Here is a 17,808-nt window from a genome sequence, read left to right as displayed (position 1 = left end):
AGGTAACAATGCTGCGGTAACACAGACTGTTCGCGGGCATTTGACTTAGTACGGGACGACATTTTCATTAAAAAAACTAGACCGACAGAAAATTACCAGGGCTCACATTCGAGGGATTAAAAACTGGCCAGCTGATGGGTCTCAAAACATCACTGTCAGGCGCATGTGTTTCCAGTGGGGTCTTGCAGGGATTGGTTCTTGGCCCTATGCTATTTAACATTTGCATCAAAGAGCTGGGAAAAAAAATTCAGAAGATCATCCCTGATAAAGTTTACAGATGATGCAAAAAGTGGGGGAGTGGTAAATTCTGAAGAAGACAGGTCATGGATACAGGGTGATAGAGACCACTTGGAAAACTGAGCACACACAAACAGTAAGGCTATGTCTAGATAACGCATTATTTTTGAAAGAGGAATTTGCAGATCTTCTTCTGATCTCACTTTTGAAAGCAGGTCTTTCGAAAGTGAAAGTAGTCTGGATACTTTTTTTGGGAAAAAAACTTTCGAAAAGCCGCTCTTCCTTAAAAAATGAGGTTTACACATTTTCCTCGAAAAAGGTTTGTTTTCCCCCCTCGAAAAAACTGCGTCCAGACTACTTTCACTTTTGAAAGACCCGCTTTTGAAAGTGAGATCAGAAGAAGATATGCAAATTCCCACAGAATTTGCATATCCTCTTTCGAAAATAAAGCGCAGTTTAGACATACCCTAAGGCTGTGTCTAGACTGCAGGGTTTTTTCGAAAAAAGTAGCCTTTTTTCGATAAAACTTCACCTGCGTCTAGACTACAGCCGCGTTCTTTCAAAATTAAATCGAAAGAATGCGGCTTTTCTTTCGATGGCGGTAATCCTCATTTCACAAGGAATAACGCCTTTTTTTGAAAGTGCTCTTTCGAAAAAAGGCGTTCGTGAATGCAAACAGGGCTTTTTCGAAACAGAGCATCCAGACTGCCTGGGTGCTCTCTTTCGAAAAAGCGGCTCACTTTTTCAAAAGAAGAGGTTGCAGTCTAGACGCTCTCTTTCGAAAGAGGCTTGCGGTCTAGACATAGCCTAAGTGTATTGACGCAGCTAACGGTCTGTATCTCCAGGAACATGGAAGGCAGATTGTACTTAAAAGGCAAGGGGACTCTGGGAAGCAGGGACTCGGGAAAAGACTGGCGGGTCGTGGTGGATAACGAGCTGAATACGAGGTCCAAGGGTGATGTGGCTACAAGTAAGACTTGCTCTCTCTTCCCCCCTCCCTCTTGGATGCGGATTCCTTCCAATATCCCCTCCCCTCCACCCCCCACTCTCTTCTCCGCTGCATGGACCATTCCCTGAGAACACTTCTGAGACAGATCACAGATGCTAAGCTACTAGAAAAAAAAACCCCAAAGGCTTCAAAGCCCTGCTGCTCTCACCATTTGCCCCACAACACGCTCTTCTCGTGGATGCAGGGGTCTCCCCTCATTGCCCCACCGTGGCCTGGCTTGGCGGAGGGCAGGGTTGTGAAGGGTTGGCCTGCCTTGTGGATGCGCAAGGCAGGCCAAGTGTGTGGATACAAGCGCAAGAAACGATGGCCAAAAAAAAAAAATTATTGATTCAAGCTTCTGGGGGGAGGAATGGTTCAAAGCAAGCGTGCCTTTGAGGAGGATTTCAAAGGGATTGGGAAAGAACAGAGTGGAGATCTGTGTGCGTTGCGCGTGCGTGTGCTTCATTATCTGTGTGCATGCACATACCCAGCCGTCTTTGTGGGTCTGCAGAGTGTGTGCGCAATCTGCAGGGGGCGCGGGTGCGTACATGGTTTGTTATCTACGTGAGTATGCCTATACCCCTGAGTTTTATGGATGGGTAGTCTGCTGGGGGACTGTGCGTACAAATATACAGCTCAGTTTTGCATGCACGTCTGTGCATCATTGTATTTGCGACTTGCACATGTTTGTGTATGTGCGCGCTTAGCCTTGGGTCTCTGAGGATGGGGCTTTCCTGGGGGGATGACACGTCTGAGCACACTGCAGCGCGTAGCTGTGTGAATTGTATGCGGATGCGTGTGGGAGAGGCTTTGCTCACTGGCTTTTGCCTCCGGCTCTGCCTGCAAACCTATCACCGCGGGCCCGAATTTATTTGCCAGTCAAAACTCATCACACACTCATTCCGGGGCTGGCGCTCCGCCGCTTTCCCAACCTGACCCAACGTGCAGGTCGCATGGCGCTGCCTGGCCATCCCCAACCGGCTGAGCAACACTCTTTGAATTCGGATGGCAGGCGCGACCTCTCCCGAGCCGCTCGCGATGACCTGCCTGCTAATACAAGGCGCTCGCTTCGCAATGGCTCCTGCCCAGTGCTAGAAAGTGAATGCGGGGCTCTGGGGAGCGGCAGGGTGGAGGGAATTTGTCCCACAATTCAGAGGAATAGCCAGGGCCAGTGTCCGCTGTATTCACGGGGCAGGGGGTGTGACGCGTCGGTGGCGGGTTCTGTGTGTAGCATGGTGCGTCTCTGTGTGTAGGCAGCTACGTAGTGTTGGCAGGAGTCTGGGGACCGGCGTGTGCCAGGGCGTTTCTGTGTGTAGCCTCCGGGTGTGTGCAGGGTCGTGTCAGGCCCATCTGCTTGAGCACGCTTGCGTGTGTGCGGGAGAGTCCGTGTGTGCTCCACAGGGGCACGTGTGCGCATGCATGGTGTGCGCGGGTCTCGGGGAGCTGAAGGCGTGAGGGCGGTTTGTCTCCCTCTGGGGGCAGGTGGGTGGACAAAAGGCAGAAAAATGAGCCCAGTGGAGCAAGCTAAATTGAGGAGTGGGGAGAGCTGCGGAGCAGAGCGTTCTGGGATAGCACCTTGCATAGGGATTAAGGGGCAGCTCCCAGTGCCTGGAGAGGAGAATACACCCCTGGGATGGGAATGCAGGGAGCATCTAGGCAGTGCCGGGGGACCGGGAGGGGCCGGTTTGACTGCGGGGTCAGGGAATCAGTTACCCCCGTCCCTCTGAATTTAGAACGTCCCGCTGGGAGAAACCCGCCTGCAGGGAGAGCTGGCAGGGCTGCCCCGTCACGGACTCCAGCTCCCCATGGCTCCTCCGGCAGCCGCCAAACTCCCACCCTGATCTACCAGGGAGCGAGTCAAACCGCCTCTCAGCCAGCCGGCTTCTCCATCCGCAACCCTCAATGGTGGCTCTAGCAGGGAGCGGCCCATTTGTCCTCTATGCTCCCAAGTGGCTTTGGTGTGTCCCTGACACGCCCACGAAGACCTCTAAACTCCAGTCCCTTGGGCCGCCCCAGCCAACAAGCCCACGCTCACAGCTCCCGAGAACGACCGGCCGCGACCAGCTTCCAACGGGCTTGTGGCAGGACAAAGGCTCGAGGCCAGGAGGGTGAGTGTGCCCAAGTGTGTGCAGGCATCACGGGAAATGTAGGTGTCATTAGGGAACACCTAGTCCCCGAGCTAGAGAAGAGCCGATTCCCTCTTGCTCCCCCAACCCCATCCTCTGCCGAACGGCAGCCGGAGCGGGACGGCTCGGCTCGGTCATGGCTACACTCCCAGAAGCCGTAGGAGCAAAGGGTTCCAGGTCTGTGAGCAACTCCCAAAGGCACAGGCTGTGCCGTGGCACTGTGGGAGCGGGGCAGGGGGGTCTAGTGGTTACTCCTGAGGGTGGGAGTGTTTTTGTGGCTCGGTGGCCAGGAGCAGGCTGGCCAGCTTTGCGAGCAGGATTTCTAATAACCCCAGGCTCTCAGCCTCCCAAATCACTTTCTTAACACTTTCTAATTTACTGGCACTTTATCTCGACGTCCTGCAGCAGAGAGATGATGAATGGGGCTGATGATAAAAAAGAGTTATGTTCCCACTGCTTGGAACTGGCGTGGGATTTGCTGATTCCCCCTACGCGGCGGGGCTGCTGGGGCTATCGACGCCAATCCCCCGCCCTGAAGGGCATGTCCTGCCTCTTCGGCCTCTGACTGCATCCCACTCAGTAAGGCCCTGCCCCGGGAGATCATCTCCGGGAGCAAGGCGATGCTGAAGAGGAACCAGCAGGGGGCGCCGCTGAGGGCAGGTGCTCCCTGCCCAAATTGGAACGGCTCTTCCTGGATTTGGATCCCAGCGGGGGATTTCCCTATGGGCAATAAGCCAAGGCCATGACACTCAGAGGGAGAAGACTGGAGGCTGTGGGGGATGGGAAAGATCGGGGCAAGCTGAGAACCAAACTTGGAGATTTTTATGGAACGTTGCCAAAACAATTCCCCACCCCTCGCTCCCATTTTTGGCATCACCTTTCAGTCAGGGAAGGACTGGGCATCAAAAGCCTGAGCTCCTGGGATGCGTGGCTTTGCCACTCCGTGCCTCAGTTTCCCCACCTATCCCGCGGGACTACGGAGACCCACCAGCCATTGTAACACGCTCTGAGCGTGTCCCCCTCAGTCCTGAGCTCATTCAAATGCCACCGTCTGACTCGGAGTTTGACGACTGCCCATCATACTTAAGGAACCATTCGCTGCCCAGTTCCCCTTGGGAATATCAGTGGGACTTGGGCAACTAACTCCCTGATGCCCTTGTGAAATCCCACTCTAAAGCCCCTGGAGATGGAGCCCCATTCGCCCCACCCCCAGGTGCAAACGCTGCTGAACAGAGGCAGAGAGGAAGCGACGTTTGGAGAAGCCACGTTCCCGTCTCTGTGTAAGGAGCCTGCCCACAGCCACTAGTTCACTGCCAGGCTACGGAGTCTGGGCACATCCCATCCTCCGTTCCCAGGTGTGCGGGAAGGGGGCCTGGATACAGAGAGCCCTGCAAATCTACAGACATCCGCATCCGCTCGTTTTTGCGTAGATGGATACAAACTTTGTATCTGCACAGGGCTCTATGGACACGGCTTCCCAGCTGAATGATTTTCTAGCTGCGTTATGAAGACAGCGAAAGGACAAAGGAACCAGGGAAACCGAGGGAGGCAGATTGACATCCAAGCCCGACAAGCTCCGCGCTCCTCGGGGTCTGCAGCTCAGGCAGCAGAGCCAGGAGCGACCCCCTCCTGGCACAGCTGCCCAGACTCAACTCGAGGAAACGGCCGGGCCGAGTTCACCACTATCGGCTGGCAAGAATCCACGATGGTGCACGACACTGGAGGAGCCACAGCGCATCACAATGCTGGCTCGGCTGCCTCGGTCTGTGCCCAGGGCTCCAGGCTGCAGAGCGAGCACGACCCGAAGGGGTCCCACTGGCTGGAATGCCGCCTACCCCGGGCAGCATCACCCCAGGCCCAGCCGATCTCCACCCGCCCTCTCCCCCCCGGCCTATAGGCACTGACGTCATCACGGTTCCCACCATCAGCCATCTCCTCGGGCCTTGCCCATCCTCCACATGAGCCTCTGGGCTGCACAAGCCGAGCCTCTGGGAGCCAGGCCCTGCTGCTCGGGCTGCGGAGTGTGCAGCGGGCTGGCAAGGCAGAGCTGGAGCTGCGCTCAGGCCACCTTTCCGAAGAAAACCCTAAGCTAGGGTTGCCAGGTGTCCGGTTTTCACCAGCACAGTCCGATATTTGTGGCCCCTGTCTGGTAAAAAACCCCAGAAAATACTGGACATGTAAAATGTTTTTCTCGGACGGAAGGCGGGCGTGGGGATTTAAAGGCACAGTAACCTTTTTTGGGTTTTTTTTCTCAATAACTTTGGACCCCTGTTTTTTGGGGGGGTTTTCCTCAACCAATTTTTTCCTGCCATGTTCGGGATTTTTTGTGAAAGTATCCGGCAACCCTAGGCTAAGCTCGTCTGGCAGCAGCATCTCGGAGACGCTCGTGCAGCCGCTGGGGAGGGAAACACCCGGCTTGGGTCTGTGGAGCCTTAGCCAGGCACGGAGGCTGGCTGCAGTCGGGAACCACTTTGCACGCAGAGGCTAAGAAAGCATCCTGCCAGGTGAGCACCACAACCTCCGCCCCAGCTCCAACCATCATCTCGTGCTCAAGAGATGCCCAATATGTCAGGGCAACCCCACCCCAGTGCACGGAGCCTGCCCAGCCCCCTTGTGCTTCTGGGACAGGCGGCCTGGGCATTGTACTCCCCTGGGAATCTTTATCAGCTCCCACCGCTGGCACCAGCTCTCCAGCAAACGGGAGTCGCATCAGCCTCCCTTCAGCAGACAAAGGCTCCACCACGTTCTCAGGGGCCGGTAGAGACAGGCAGGAAGAGACAAGGGGGTTTTGTTTTGCCTTTTTAATTTTACAAAATTGTAATTAAATTGGGAGTGAAATCCTGTTAGCTCAATCCAGCCCCGCTGGGAATTCCCTCTGCTTCAAACAAGCTTCTTTCTCCCGCTCCCTTTAGTAAGAGACGCAAAGTTGTATTAACTGTTTGCTCCGATGCCAACAAACACAGTGTCTGCAAAGTTAGGGCTCGAGGCAAAAGCCCAATGACATTCTCAGCAGAAGCAGCATGGCCTAGTGAAAAGAGCACTAAGGGCGCCTGCTGGAAACCTGGGTTCTATCCCTGGCTTTGCCACGGAGCTGCTGGGAGACCTTCAGCAAGTCAGTCCCCCTCTTTGTGTGTCTGTTTCCCACCCTCCCATGGTGTGTACTTAGGGACAGGGAGTGGCCCTTGGCATGTGCAGCGCCTAGCATACTGGGCTGGCTCTCAGCGCTACGTGCCGTAATTCAATTCCTTTCCCGGCCCTGCTACTGACGGGGCTGATCCCCCTGCCGGGGAATGAAGATCATGAGATTCAAGAGCACCCGGAGCTCTGGGTCGCCCGCCTCTTAGCATTAATTCGTGCCAACAAGGGTTTGTGGGCATCAGGGTTTTCTGATCTCTAGCTACTGGGGACGGAGATAAGACTGAATGTGCATGGGGAGGGGGCACTGGATTATCTCCCAGGGAGTTTAAGCTGTGAAGCAACAACCACTGGCCGCCCTCAAAGGTGGGGTAACGGGCTGAACGGACCTGGAGCCTGATCCGGTCTGCTAATGCTTACAACTGAGAAGCTCCGCCCTCTGACAAGCACCCAACTCCGTGTGTGTGTGTGTGTGTGTAGAACTGTGTGTGTGTGTGTGTGTGTGTAGCAAGGCGCTCCACTAAACACACAGGCTGGATGCTGCCCCCTCACTCATGCCCCTAATTCCCGGAGCAGCACCACGGAGCTCAGAGGCATTGCTTCCGGGCTACGCTCCTACATGGTGGAGAAAAACGTGCCCCCGTCTGGCTCCGTCTCACCGTACACTTCTGCCTTTCCTTGTCCGTCCTTAGCTTCTTCAAAGCAAACCAAATCAACGGAGGAAATTAAAGGACAAAAACTCCACCCGCGCTCTCCAGGCAGGAGAGGAACGAGTTAAACATCCTCGCTCAGCCAGGCAGTGCCTCTGTCGGCTTTTGGATTCCTGCATTTCTTTACTAGTGTTTATGTTGATGACTTCATGCCGTATGCTATAGAAGAGGCAGGAGACGCAGTCTGACTACACTGAGGCTACAGGGACGAGAGTTACTTTTTCCTTGCCAAGCATCGGAGAGTTGCAGTTATTAGCAGCATGTGCAGAACTCCGGGCCACCGTGTGCTCGGTGCTGCACGTGCCCAGAGCGAGAGCCAGGACTTACAATCAGATAATACAAAGGGTCAGAGAAAGGAAGGCACACGGTTTTCATTTTATAGAAGGGGCCAGAGAGATGAAGGGGGCAAATCTGGGTCCCAGTGAAGTCAGGGACAAGATAGGGATGTTAAATTTCGATTAATTGAATAGTCGATGCAAATTGCATCGACTCTTGGATTAGTCGATAAGGGCGCCTCCACCTCTGAAGGGTAGAAACAGCCCCAGGGCTGTTGCGACACTTCAAAAGGCGAAAGCACTGTGGGGAGCACAGGGCCAGAGGGGCAGCCCCCCACTGGCCCCGAGCTCCCCACGGCGTGTCAAAGCGGCAGTGCCCCATGGAGCCCGGGGTCAGAGGGAGAGTCTGCAGTTGATCCCGGGTTCCACGTGGTGTTGCCGCTTTGAAATGCCGTGTGCAGCTTGGGGACACCCCACCTGGCCCGGTGCTGCACGTCGTGTTTCAAAGCGACAGCGCCACGTGGAGCCCAGGGTCTGGCCCCAAGCTCCACATGGAGCTGCCACTTTGAAGCACCCCCTCCTTTCTCCCCCCGCCTTGCTGCTTCTTTCTGATCGAGACAGCAAGGGGGGTACAAATGACTAGTCATTCACATCCCTAGGGCAAAATCCCCATTGCCTTCAATGAGCACAGAATTCCACCTCCAGTGACTTGCCTGCTGTTGGGGGCGGAAGGGGGAGCGGACCCCAGTCTCCTGAGTACAGTACAATGCCTTGTCCATTAGCCCATCCTTCCTCTCTCAGCCACAATTTCATGAGCTTAAATTTGTGTGAGTGTTTGCACTCCCTGCCCCTGCTATTTTAGAGACATAAGCCTGTAACCGATTTAGGTTCCTAACTCTCCTAGGAGCTTGGCCTTAAGAGACATTTTCTCCCTGATTTCTAACCTTGGTACCATCCACACCATGGCCCTAGATGCACAGCTGCTCCATCAGCGAGCACATCGGTTTGCTCGTGCAGAGAACTGCATGCGTAAAGTGCACGTGCAAACAGCAGAGGTTGGTTTCAAAATCTGCCTCAAAGTAGACTCTGAAAAATGACTAGAAGATCTACTGCGGGAGAAAAATCCGGCCCTGGCCTGGCCAAGACACTCGCTGACCTATTTCAGTCCTTCTCCCCTGTCTAGCTACAGGCACCCGCAGCAAGCGATTGCAAAATCAAATTTTATACACACGCCGCCAGGATCGTTAATTACACCAACCGCAAGGCTATCTGATAGCACGAAGCCAAGTACCATCAGAGGACTTACCACTAAGACAGCAATTCTTCATTCGCTCTTCGGCAGCCAAGGCAAAGCTGGCTCCTGCCACTGGAGCTCTTGCGAGTCTCCTCTGGGCAGCACCTCCGCGGCTGGCGTAAATGGACGTGGCTCCTTTCCCAGCAACGGGGCCTCATCGATCAGTAGTTTTCTTTCAGGCTCGGATTCAGGGCAGCCGGTAAGCCTGCGCATCACTTTAGGGAGGTGGCAGACTCTCCGTCGCTCGCAGCCTTTCCCGTCCAGTCCTGCGTGGCTTTCCCAAAGACAAACTCTTGCTCAGCCCACGGTCACGGGCTGCGACCCAGAGAGGAATCGACAGGCAACTGGCCGGGTGTGAATGCAGGAGGCTAGGACTAGATCCACATGATGGTCCCTTGTGGGCTGAAAAAAAATCTATACTCTCCCGTTGATTTCTATCTGCTGGGAATTCCACGCTGTCCTGACGAGGGGCCTTAGATCATGCATGACGCCCTCCGCCATCCCAGCACAACCATTGGGTCATTCCCATCAGCTAAACATTCACAACTAGTCCTCCCCTTACACTGGATTGCAGCAGGCGTGGCCTTTCTCCCCCCCCCCCACACCCCCCCCAGCCAGGAGAGCATCTGTCTGCCATCACTAGGGGAGTGCATGGATCCTGCCCCACGAAGAAAGCACAAGACACCTCCTTCCCCCCTTTCCTGCCTATCAGCCCAGCACGAGCAAGGGGGAGTTCAGCCCTGATTCTGCTCTGCCTGCCTGCGGGAGGCGTAAGGTCTGAGCCTGGCTGGTTTCCTTGCTCAGGGTTTGGATTCGTTAATTTCCCATTGAGTAGCTGAACAGCAGGGCAGAACAAAACCATCTTTACAAGGGGCTCCCTGGCTGACAGGGATCTGGACTCCAGGCAGTGTGGGTGAGGAAGCACAGGAGAATCTTCCCTGTGAGGCTGGCTCCTAGGAGCAGCCCTTCCTCCCCCAAATTGACCTGGTCCCTTGAGTGAGGCCCCGGCTCCCAGGATCGGGCCCTGCTCCCAGGATCAGGCCCTGCTCCCGACCAGAGAGCTGGGGGGTTGAGCCCAGCGCCATTCCTTGTGCAACGCACCCACGGGTGCCCGGGAGGTGCGATGAGCAGTCAATGCAGCGGTGCCGTTTCAAACCACGTTCCCTTCGGTTCTCCCCTCTTTGCTTCGGGGCGTGGGAGGCAGCATTCGCACGTCTCCTAGCTGTGTGCCCCCCAGCACCGGCGGCCACTTCGCAGCTACGCCCAAGCAGATGCCCCGGGGGCAATGGGACTGTAGGCACCCCATCGCTGCTGGGAACTGAAAACCTCCCCCCTCCGGCTCATTCAGGCAGAGCAAGCCACAGATTGGCAATTGATAGAGGAGACAGACACATGCTAGAGGAGCCCAAGGGACAGGTCTGGGGATGCAGGAGACCGATCACAGGGGCACACGGGGGGGAGACCGAGGCGGACCAGAGGAGCACGTGCGGGGAGGGTGGATGCGTATCACAAAATGCCACAGCAGGAACGCTGGGAAGTTTCTTGGGTTTCTCTGGGAAACCAGCCCCCTCTGTGGAAGGAAAGCCTCCGCCTCGGATCCCCAGGCTCCTTCTCCAAGCAGATCGTGTTTGGCCGAGAAACCTGCCAACTCTCGCAACGCCGCATATTAAAGAGCCCCTCCCCCCCCCCCGGCGCCCATTCTGCGCACCATTCACACGCACACAAAGGCCGGAGCCGCGGAAGGAACAAAGGGGGCAAATAATGGGATGGTGGGGAGAGCGCGTTGATATTTCATGAAGAAAAACGTTCCCCATGCTAGCGGCCTTCAGTGACCTCAAATACCTCCGCTCCCTAGGCAAGCCCGGCCGGCCTGGATTGTCCGAGCCACCTCTAGAGGGCGACAGAGTCCACTGGGTGTTTGCTCAGGGCGGCGGGTTTCACGGTAATAAAGGGTCCCATGCTGCCAGGTTCAAGGTCACATGGTCTTTCCTTGAACCCTCCCTCCCCTCCCCACAAAGGACCGGCAGCCCCGGGGGGAAGGGGGAAGCAGGAGGCACAGGATGCTCACTAGTGACCCCTGGGCGCTGCCAATGGCCCGCAGGGGAGTTCAGTTCCCCCACCCAATGGTAGGAAACCGAGTTCGAGACCGACCCCGGCCAGCCTGCTCCGAGGCCAAAGTCCCCACTTAGTCTGGCTCAGAAGCCGGGTCCATCAGCAAGCGGAGCTGGGCCTAGGTTGGAATGGGGCACACCAGGCTGAGTTCCTGCCAAGCAGCCGGCTTCCCTCTGGCCAGAGGGGGTGAGAAACGTGTTGGAAGTGCCATGAAAAGCACACGCGCATGGTGACCTTTCCAAACAGCAGGGAAAGCTTCAGGGATAGAACAGCCCAGGCAGCCGGGCTGCAAACGCTCCTGCGAAGGGTCAGTCCAAAGGGAGGCGGGTTAGCAACTCCGCAGCGGCCAGATCTCCAAAAGCAACTCCCTCTGAACGCAGGCGAGAGCCTGGTAAGAGAACGGCACGAAGCCAATCGGCTCTAGCCAAGGCGGGTTCTGCCGTGCGGGTGGCTACGGCACCCAAGCCTGGTAGCCATCTGCTCAGCGGGGAGTTGGTCCCCTCAGCGTGCCGAGCCAGGGCAAAGTTTCCCAGCTGCCTCCCGTAATATGCTGCATTTGCAGGGGCAGGGAAGGAGAGTCCAAGCCCCCCCAGTGCTCCCCACTCCCATAGCGCCCCAACGAATATCTCCCCCACCCATAATACTTCCCGATTGCCTCCTCTATTTCCTCCTTTCCATAATATCCCATCCCCCCTTCTTGATTATGTTCTCCCACTCGGCAACCCCAACTTCACTCTTAGAGGTAGCCTTCCCTGCAGCATTGCTACCCCCCGGCACAGCCACTCCTCCCCCCCCACCCGGCACAGCCCTCTAGCCCGTGAGGCACCACCTCCTGGATCTCACCTGCTTGCTCCGAAAGAATCCAGATCCGCAGGTAAAACAACTTGGAAGCCTCCAGGGCTCTGACCAGTGATCCCTGGGCTTGGCTTATTTCTAGGAAATAGCAGCCCACCAACCAGAGTGTGTGTGTGTGGGGGGGGTGATTCGGGGTCAGACTGTGGGCCAGCATCCCTCTACAGAAGAGGACAAGTGTCTACAGGCGGATCCACATCTCAGCCACACGGCTCTGCCTCGCTCCCGAAAGGGGCTGCCTGCCCGCCCCACGCCTCGCACGCCTACGGAAGGGCCCGATCCTGCGGGTAGCTGAGCACCCTCGCTGATTTCAATGGGGAGCCACGCACGCTCTGCAGCTAGCAGGACTGGGCCCCTCATTCTCAAACACAACCCTGCTGGATTTCAAATTAAAAGCACAAAGAGGGGGGAAAAAAACAACAAAGACACCAATATTCTCAAGTGTCCCCCGCCCAGGGACAGGGGAAAGCCCACGTTTATACTTTAAAGGGATAGCGCCATCAGCTTCGGGGCTGCCGGGTGGTTGAAAATCTGCCCCTTAAAGCGTCACGTAGTCCATGTCCTAAATATCAGTTTAAAAATACCAGGAGATGGGGAGAATGGGGCTGAGAGGTGGGAGAGAGATTGACATGGTGCACGTGTTCTTACCACAAACAATATCCAATATGATCATTTAATATAACAATTTAATAGGATCATTCCAGTGACATCTAGGTTTTGGATTCCCACATTCCCCTTGCAGCTGGGCAGCGACCAACGCCACGGGACAGGCACCAGAGGTGAAATGGACAATGGGGTATGATGATTCAGGGGGCAGGTGAATGCTCTCTACTACCAGCCAGCTCCTCTGAGGAGCACCCAGTGCACTCCAGGCCCACCGGCAGGAGGAAAAGTTGGGCCCAGAAAGTGAAATTGACCACAGGCTGGCTCTGGAGGGGAGACCTTGGAAAGGGGGAAAGCCCTGCACAAAAAGCCAGGCCTTGTCTGCTCCTTTCCTAGCCTCTCTGAGATCAGAAAAGTTTTGTTCTTATGGAATTTTGACCCGGACGCTGTCCTTCCCAAACACTGTTATTCACTGTAAGCCAATGCAATGTGGAAAAGTGCCCCCCGAAGAGCTATTAGCGGCTGGGTAAAAGGAAGCAGCGTGAGCTAGGGGAGAGCCCAAGGGGTGATGTTCCTGAAACCTCTTTGCTGTGTGACCTTGGGCAGGTCTCTCCGTGCCTCAGTTTCCCCGCCTGCCCTTGTCCAGTTAGTCCCTGTTCCTGTGAGTGCAGTTTCTCTCTGCACGGCCCAAGAAGGCCCTGATCACAGCAGACACTTCAAAGTGCTATCATTACACACACAGCCCCATTCTACCCCACTGAGGCGCAGAGAAGGGACGTGAGCTGGTCACCGTCATGCAGCGAAAACGACGACAGAGCTAGGGACAGAACCTGGCTCTCCTGCTTCCCCATCCAGGGCGCCACAGAGAGCCAGGGGGCCACACTGCCTCCCGGCACGCTCAGGGCCATACAGGATGCTGGAGAAGACCCGAAGTGCTAATAAACCCACACAGAAACGAGCGCTCAACCTCCTTTGCTCCGCTCCCCTCGACACCTCTGCGTCAGTGGGCTCAGGGCACTGGCACGGCCCCCGGCGCAGGATGGCCCGCTCCACCTCCCCATCCCCACGCCAGCCCCTCTTGCTCTCTGGAGCCCTGGAGCCTCCGACGGGTGGGGAAAGCACTGACAGGCCCTGCTGCGGCCGTGCCCGAGCGGCGCCACATCTCTCGATCCCCCCTCACGTCGGCGCGAAGAGGCGGTGTGTGCTGTCGGGCAGGGGGAGAGGGCGCCTAGCCCTGTCCTCCGCCACACGCCAGGCAGGGCTCAGGGCCCTGTCCCCACCCGCCACGGCAACTGGCCCCAATCAAAGCCGCCCTCCCCGCCAGGTCGGTAAGCAGGAGGGGGCTGGACACTAGCACAGACCTCAGGCCAAGGGAAAACCCGCCAGGAGGACCTCAGTGGGCCCAATCCTGCGGGAACACCTTAGTCTCTCGGTGTCCTTGCCCGGCCCTCGGCAGCACCAGGCTCCCCTTGCTGAACCTCCACCCTCTGCCCCAACATCGGGCCCGTCCCCCTGGTTTAAAACCCTGGCGGGTTACTCCATTGGTGCCAACAGCCCTGCCGTCTGGCAGCCCATCTTCCCTGCAGCTGCAGGGGTCCAGGGCCACCCAGCAACCGGCGGCAGAGGGGGCGCCCACAGGGGAGGGGAACCGCCCCCCCCGACGGCGGGCAGGGGCACCCTCAGCAGGGGCAGCAAACCTCAGGGCTGGGCGAGCGGGTCCCCGCCCCACCCCGTCTCTAGGCCCTGAAGCCCTCTCCCTCCCACAGCTCCTCGCGCCCGGTTCCCAGCCCGGCTCTGCCCCCCGGGCTGCACCCAAGGGAAAGGCAGGTCCCGCCCCCCCCCAGCCGGTTACCGAGGGGCTTGCGCCCTCCCCCGCCTGGCCCCCACCCCAGCCAGCCCCTGCGCAGCTCCAGCGGGGGGGGGGGGGCAGCTCCTGCCTCCCTTTGTAACAGACCCCCCCCCCCCCGCGGTAAATGCCACCTCTAGGGGGCGGGGGGGGGGGAAGCCAGTGACCCTTCAAGGTTCCCGTCTGCATCGGAGCCGGTAACAAAAGCTCGCTGCAGCCGGCGCGGGCTCGCCCCCCCGGGCTCGGATGGGGAAGGCAGGGGCTGCTCGCACAAAGACGCGGTGCAAATCCACCCCCCCCCCCGCCTCCCGCTGCAGCCCCCCCCGCCCGCAAAGTTTGCAGGGCTCCGCCGGGAGCAGCCCCCCAGCCGCGCCCCGCCGCGCGCCCCTACCTTCCTGCCGGCGGCTCCCGGGAGCTGGGCTGGGGCTGTCTGCGGCGCGCGGCTCCGGGCGGCTCCGTCCTTTAAGGGGCGGCGCGGCGCCCCCTGCCCCGCACACCTGTCCCTGCCGCGCACCCGCCTGGCATCCTGCGCGCGGCCAGCGGGGGGGGGGGCGCGGCTCGCGCCCCAGGAGCCGGGCTCAGAGACACCCCCCACGGGGGGAGCCCGGCCAGACCCCCCCTTCCTCCGGGGCAGCCCGCAGCTCCGCCCCTGCGCTGGGCGCGACCCCCGGCCCGCTGTCCTCCGAGCTGCCGGCCCCAGCGCCCCCCGCCCGCAGCGCCGGGCCAGGCGGGGCGGGAGCCGCTGCTGCAGGGGCAGAAAGGGGCTCCCGCGGGGGAGGGAAGCGAGTCCTGCTGCCCCCACCCCTCCCTGCTGCCTTTGTCAGCCTGCGCCTCGGCCCCGGCTTGGGGGGGTCGGGGGGGGGGGGGAGCGGGTCTCTTCCCCCTCTCTCCCAGCGCTGTCTCTAGCTGGCTCCGTCTCCTGCGTTATCAGGAGCGCACACATTGCCTGCCTGCATCTCCAGCCTGCACCCAGCCCGGCGGGCTCCAAGCAAGAGCAGGGCTGGATTCGGAGCTGCTGGCAGGAGCCGGATCGCGTGGGGGCAGAGGCGGCTCGGAGGGCGAGGGTTTTAGGCCGGGGACGGCTCTTTTCTAGCAAAGGGGTGGGTTGATTTCAGTCCCGCGGCCAGGTCTCCACTTCCCAGCGTCCTTGGCTTGAGGCACTGCCCAGCTCCGTGCCTCAGTTTCCCCTCCTGCCGGATGAGAGGAAGGCTTGCTTCCCCCTGGACTGTCAGCTGTTGGGGGCAGGTGCTGTCTCTGGCTCCCTGCTCAATGGGGACACACTCAAAGTCCTAGGCATTGCTCCTGTGTCTTTGCAGCATCCAGGACACAGGCACTGTGGCTTCACTGAAGCTAGTCATTGATGAAGATTTGAGTGGTGATATTATTTGATTTATGATTCCTACTGGAGTAGCTCCAAGAAGTCCTGGCCAAGGGGCTGGTAGGGGCTGTACAAACACACAGTACAAGCCTTTTCTTGCCCCCAAAGAGTTTACAGCCTTAGACAAGACAAAGAAACCTGCAATCCCCCTAATTACGGGCTGGGCCATGATTTCTAGGTAGGGCTTTGGGGATGCCATGTGCCCAGATTACTTTCACACACCCTGGCACAGCTTGCAATCAGGGTACCAGTCACGCACCATTGTGCAAGGTGCTGCACAAGCACAGACTATCCGCTCCCTTACAGCCTATTTTTATTATTTATTATTTGCTGTATTACATACAGCAAACTCCATTAAAAGGATGGTAAGGTTGCAAAATCAAGCACTCAAATGTCAGGAAATGCTGGAATCAAGGTTGCTTTTGCATCCTCTCTTCAGCTTTCTTGGGCACGTGTATTGTGATACAGTTTTTAATGACACCCTTCCCCCCCCCCCCCACACTGGAGCCCTGTCTAGTTCAGTGATTAGGATGGACAGGTCTCACTGATTGGGTAGCTCTTCAATATTCCTTTTTATCCTTGTGCTTCAGTGCATGGCCCCAGGCATTAGTCCCTGTCCAGCAGCCAAGCCCTGCACTGAGCATAGATTGATTAATTTCCCGGTGGACTTGACCATGCTGCTCTCATTGGTGGATTTTAGTCCGTTACAGATACTAATGAATTTATCGCGGTGACACCTTGGGCCGGTAAGGTCATGTTACTAGCCCCATTTTACACCTGGGAGACTGAAACATTAAAGCCCCAAATGCCAAGGAATGTTGGAAGCCCAGTTTGACAAGCGAAGGATCTTCTGCAAAACATGTAGCTTTTCATTATTCAGAGCACGGTGCCCGTTGACCTCAGCTGTGAGTGCTCAGCACTTCTGCAAATCAGACGCAGGGCGTCTCATATTGGGTACCCAAAAAAAGAGGAACACACTGCGAAAAGTTAAGTGACTTGCCCAGCACCACCCAGGAACACTGTGGCAGAGGCAGAGATGGAATCCAGTTGTCCAGGATGGTGTCCAACTGCCTTAGCTATGAGAACATCTTTTCCCTTCCTGCAGTCCTCTGCCTCCTTCCTTGCACACCTGCCAACTTCTGCAAACATGACTCAGAGCTCCGAGAGACAACAGCTTTCAGTACACAGCCCTGAGTTGGCCCCAAAGCAGGCCCAGCCACTGACGGAGGCAGGGGACTGTGGAAAAAATTGCTTGTGATCATGTATGTATCCTAACGGCATGTGCACAAGGGGGCTGAAATAAGACTGCACAGACAACCCAAATTCTCGTATTTCCTAACTTTTGAGTGCTGGATTCTGCAACCTTAATAATGTTCTTTTAACTCGGGGGAGGGGGGGAGGGGGGTTGTCTGTGTAATTCCCTAGTTTTTGAACACACAAACTAAAATTACCAGATTTCATCACATTGACATCTACATGGGTCACCAGCAGGGCAGGAATCCTTAGACTCACTGCACAGACTTGAGCTAAGGAAGTAACTGGCAGCAGTAGTAGGCTGTCATCCTCCATGTGGACCAGCAGGAGAGAGGAATGAAACACACTTTGCCAGTGGGTTTCACGGCTATTTGCTGACAGCAGAGGAATGTGGAGAGGCAAGATTCCTGGATTCATTCCATGTTCTATAGAGGAGAGTGTTTTAGTGCTTACAGACCCTTCTGTTCCATTTCCCCCAAACCCTCTTCTGCTCCTATCCACCCTTCCCCCTCTTCTGCTGCTATTCCTCCTCTGACACCTGCCTTCCCCCCCTTTCTGCTTCCATCCCTGTTACTTCCTCCCTCCCTCCCTCCGTCCCTCTCTCCATGCCCTTCCAGCGGTGAAAGTAACTTCACATTTCTTACAGGTACTGTCCTATTGCAACCCGCGTCCCTGCCAGCTCTTTCAATAGCTCCCTGCTGGCTTTTGCCACAGCTCAGCCAGCTCTTGCTTACATTTACCTCTGCTATCCCCTATCATGACTATCCTTAGCCCCTTCTTGTGCCTATTCACACTTTGGGTCTTCTGTCCCCGGCCTCCCAGCTTCTGTAAGGATTGGACATGTGGATGGAGCATGCTCAGCACAGACAGACTCTTTGGAGAATTGAGTTGGCTCACGCTAATGCTCTGAGTACGTGCAAACAGAGATTTTTCAAAGCTTTATAACTGGGCCAAATCTGGACGGATTTTCACAGGGATGGAAGAAGGTGACCTCCCCG

General features: G+C 57.0%; 1 protein-coding gene across 2 annotated transcripts in view; it reads right to left on the bottom strand.

Moving 5' to 3' along the window:
- Nucleotides 1–15,148, bottom strand: part of SEMA6B (semaphorin 6B) — an 89,855-nt gene extending 74,707 nt beyond the window's left edge. Inside the window, exon 1 of one of the 2 annotated variants that reach the window (XM_075903047.2) lies at nucleotides 14,570–15,148. The gene's annotated coding sequence lies outside the window, so the exon portion shown is untranslated. Of the gene's footprint in view, nucleotides 1–8,777; nucleotides 9,342–14,569 lie in introns of those variants that run through there. The other variant, XM_075903049.2, reaches the window with a different exon arrangement.
- Between the last annotated feature and the right edge of the window lie 2,660 nt (nucleotides 15,149–17,808).

The sequence above is a fragment of the Pelodiscus sinensis genome, chromosome 32, assembly GCF_052426305.1.
Source record: "Pelodiscus sinensis isolate ZL-2025 chromosome 32, ASM5242630v1, whole genome shotgun sequence".
NCBI lineage: Eukaryota > Metazoa > Chordata > Testudines > Trionychidae > Pelodiscus > Pelodiscus sinensis.
Note: the sequence above shows the minus strand (reverse complement) of the source record. Positions and strands in the feature narration are given on the sequence as shown.